The following is a 4,431-nucleotide window of genomic DNA, read 5'->3' on the forward strand; positions in this document are numbered from 1 at the left end:
GGCTGGGCTCTCCCACCAATCAGTAATCAGTAAAACGCCCCACAGGACTGCCTATGGACCAATCTGGTGGAGGCGATTCCTCAGTTCAAGTGAAGAGAGCTTCACAGGTGGGTATGAAAGACCCCCAGAACTGGGGAGATCTTTACTCAAGTCTCGGGATGACGCGACCACCCAATGACTCATGAGAGACCGAACTTGCTGCAATCGCATGAGGTTTATTTGGGATACCAGTACCGGGGTCAATCTCGTGACCATGCTAGCCAGAGTTCGACCCCAAACACAAGAAGTGTGGAGTATTTAAGGGAAAGACCCACAAGCTGGGGGCGGGAAGAGGGTTACCAAGGAAACATTCAGAGGGACCCAACCCAAGGTATTCAGTTAGGGAGGGAAACATATTCATTCTAGGAATGTAATCTTCATCTACTGGTTGATAGGGTGGAGAGTCTCATAAACCACTAGACCTTCATTCTTAGTTCTGCCATTATTGTGGATCATTCTGGAGGGGCAGGTATGGGGAACCAGAGCCCTGAGGCTCTGAGTTCCTGGAACTGGCTATTTTATATTTCTGGCTTGTTTCATTTCTACCAGTACATTACTTTTTATTAACATGCTTTTTCCCAAATTTCTAAGTCTCCCAGTCTTTCAGGTATAATTTGTGTTACACTGACCAGCCATATGGAAACCAGTATGGGTGTTCTTAGAAAAACTAAAACTAGAGAGACGCCACATATGAGCCAGCTTTAGCACTGCTGGATATGTATGTACCCCAGAGAGTCTAAGTCAGCCGACCTCAGAGACACCTGTACAACAGTGTTATCACAGCACTGTTTACAACCAAGTCATAGAGAAAGCCAGGAGCCCACCAACAGACACATGCATAGAGAACATGTAAGATATATGTATACACACACAGATTAGAATTTTTTCCAACCACAAAGTGTGGCTGCCTGCAGCCACACACGAACAGGTCTTCTGGATGGGAGTTAGAGCCTGTGAAAAATTAAGGGAACTGGAATTCGGGAAGGGAGGGGTTAAAAAATGAGACCAAGGCATGGTGTGCTTTCAGTCCTCCACCATTATTGAACTCTCTTTGTTACCAGCAGGTAGGTAGAGAAAAAACCCTCCCCCAGTCCGTCAGCAACTCATGGCCCAATCAGCATCTTCATCTTCAGTCTCTGGAGGTGGGACTTCTGGCATTACAGGAACTTGGAGAGGGGCGTGGCTATTAGCAGGAGGTTGGAGAGAGGTGTGGCTATTTGCAGGAGCTTAGAGAAAGGCATGGCTATTTGTGGCAATTCAAGGTCTGAAAGAACCAGCTCTTAGCTGGAGGAGGGTCACAACAACGAATAAAATTATGTCATTTGCAAAAAAACAGATGGAACTAGAGATTACATTAAGAGAAATAAAATGAGCCGGGTGGTGGTGGTGCACGCCTTTAATCCCAGTGCTTTGGGAGAGAGAGGCAGGTGGATTTCTGAGTTGGAGGCCAGACCGGTCTACAGAGTGAGTTCCAGGACAGCCAAGGTGACACAGAGACACTCTGTCTCGGAAAAAAAAAAAAGAAAAGAAAAAGGAGAAATAAAATGGACTCAATATTGCATTTATTCTTTTATATGCAGAGTTGAGATGAATATATGCATGTATATTTATATGTATGTATGTATGTATACGGAGTGCCAAGTATGATGGCACATACCTTTTATTAATTGATTAATTTTATTTTATGTACATTGGTGCTCTGTGTGTATGTCTGTCTGTGTAAAGGTGTCAGATCCCCTGAAATTAGAATTACAGACAATTTTGAGCTGCCATGTGGTGCTGGGAATTCAACCTGGGTCCTTTGGAAGAATGGTCAGTGCTCTTAATAGCTAAGCCATCTCACCAGCCCCCTTTAATTTTTAAAGATTTCTTAGCAATCTCCAAAAAGTTGTTTATTATTATTATTATTATTATTATTATTATTATTATTATTATTATTAATTTTATTTTATTTATATGAGTATACTGTTGCTGTCTTTAGACACACCAGAAAAGGGCATCAGATCCCATTACAGATGGTTGTGAGCCACCATGTGGTTGCTCAGAATTGAACTCAGGACCTCTTGAAGAGCAGTCAGTGGTCTTAACTGCTGAGCCATCTCTCCAGCCCCCCAAAAGTTTTTTTTTTAAATATTTATTTTTTAAATTTTACGTATAAGGGTATTTGCCTATGTGGATATCTGCGGATGCCTGGTGCCTGCAGAGGACAGGAGCAAGTGAAGGATCTCTCTAGAACTGGAGTTACTACTGGTTGTGAGCCACTATGTGGGTCCTGGGAACTGAACCCAAGTTTTCTGAAAGAGAAGCCAGTGATCTTAGCCAAGGAGCCATATCTCCAGCCCCACACCTTTAAAACTAAGAGATCATCACTGTCATCACTCTGGAGCCAGTGCAACCTGGGAGCACGGAGCCAATAAATGAGCTAGACTAAATTCTCATGTAATAGACAATTTTATTTAGAGCCCCAGACAGGTTAGACTTTGAGGGCTAAGAAAGGTCACATGAGTAAAGTTCTCCTGAGTTTAAGTTGTACACAATCACAAGGACCAGCTGCACCTGGAAGAAAACCAGTCTCCTCCCTCCCTTCCTGCCCCTGTTGAAGCATAGAAAGGACAGATTAAACATTTAATTGAGTAACAGCAGCAATAGTGAGTAATCTGAAGTAATTTACTCCTAGCCACTCTACCCAGGAGGGGCAGGAAAACACATTCCCACAACGATTCAGTGTTTTGAGGTCACAAGTCTTGTTTTCTTGGAGTGTTCTCAAAAGCACTCAGAATTCCCACATGACTCTCCCCCTGGATGGGACTCCACCCTACCACCCTCTGGACCAGAATGCAAACATGAGCTACAGATCCTACACCACTCATGGGAACACTGTATGTCTAAGGAAAGAGAAGTGCCACTCTGATTGGAGCATTACACACTGTGCACATCCATAAGTGGGGACACTGTGCTTGATAAATTGGTACAATCATATCTGAAACAATGGCTACCACCTCAAAGACATTTATATCCTGGCCGAGCCATTCTTCTTCTGAAAGCCATCTCCCTAGCAAAAACAGAAACATGTCTATGTGTGCGCACACATGCACATATTCATATCAACAATTTTTTTTTTCGAGACAGGGTTTCTCTGTATAGCTCTGGCTGTCCTAGAACTCACTCTGTAGACCAGACTGGCCTTGAACTCAGAAATCTGCCTGCCTCTACCTTCCAAGTGCTAGGATTAAAGGCATATACCACCACTGCCCGGCATCAACACTTTTTTAAGATTTATTTATTTTATGTATATGAGTACACTGTAGCTGTACAGATAGATGGTTGTGAGCCATCATGTGGTTGCTGGGAATTAAACTCAGGACTTCTGCTCACTCTGGCCTCGCTTACTCACTCCGGCCCTGCTCGCTTGGCCCAAAGATTTATTTATTATTATGTGTAAGTACACTGTAGCTGTCTTCAGACACACCAGAAGAATATCAGATCTCATTATGGATGGTTGTAAGCCACTATGTGTGGTTGCTGGGATTTGAACTCAGGACCTCCAGAAGAATAGTCAGTGCTCTTAACCGATGAGCCATCTCTCCAGCCCTCACATCAACATTTTTTTTTTTTCCAAAAACAGGATTTCTCTGTGTAACCCTGGCCGTCCTGGAACTCACTCTGTAGACAGGCTGGCCTCAAACTCAGAAATCTGCCTGCCTCTGCCTCCCAAGTGCTGGGATTAAAGGTGTGCACCACCACTGCCCCGCTCACATCAACATTTTTAATAGCCAGAACCTGCAACAACTCAGACGTCTGCAGTGGACCAGCGGACTGGGGTATGCCCATTCAGTGTAAAGCTATCTCAGAGACAAACGGAACAAAATCCTGATGCACGGTGAGATTCCATCTGAGGGACCTCAGAAACATCACTGTCCTGTGGTCAGTTTGTCAAGTTGACCCAAGTTTGAATTTTCTGGGAAGAGGACTCCCAAATGAGAAAAGGCCTCCATCAGATTGCCTGTAGGTAAGTCCATAGGGCATTTTCTTGATTAATGATTGATGTTGGAGGGCCCAGCTCTTGGTGAGGGCTTGGGATGGTCGTGGGGGATGCGGGGTAGAGCAGTACCATCCTGTTGCCCGTGCAGTTGTCTCGCCAGCAAGAAGACACGCGGACACTAGGATCCTTCTGCAGCAAGCGTTTATTGCCTCATCCAGAGGAAAAAAGGGCCGAGCCAATAATCGGCACTGCTTATATACACCACAGTGCGGCGTGTCCGCCCATGATTGGCTGTTTGCTCATAACCCCACGTGATGCCCCGGGATGGGCCGTGACTTGGCATCTTTTCATTCTACGCACATGCGCAAACAGTTCTCTACGCACATGTGCAAACAGTTGTTTACCAGGAG

The sequence above is a fragment of the Mastomys coucha genome, unplaced genomic scaffold (genome assembly GCF_008632895.1).
Source record: "Mastomys coucha isolate ucsf_1 unplaced genomic scaffold, UCSF_Mcou_1 pScaffold11, whole genome shotgun sequence".
NCBI lineage: Eukaryota > Metazoa > Chordata > Mammalia > Rodentia > Muridae > Mastomys > Mastomys coucha.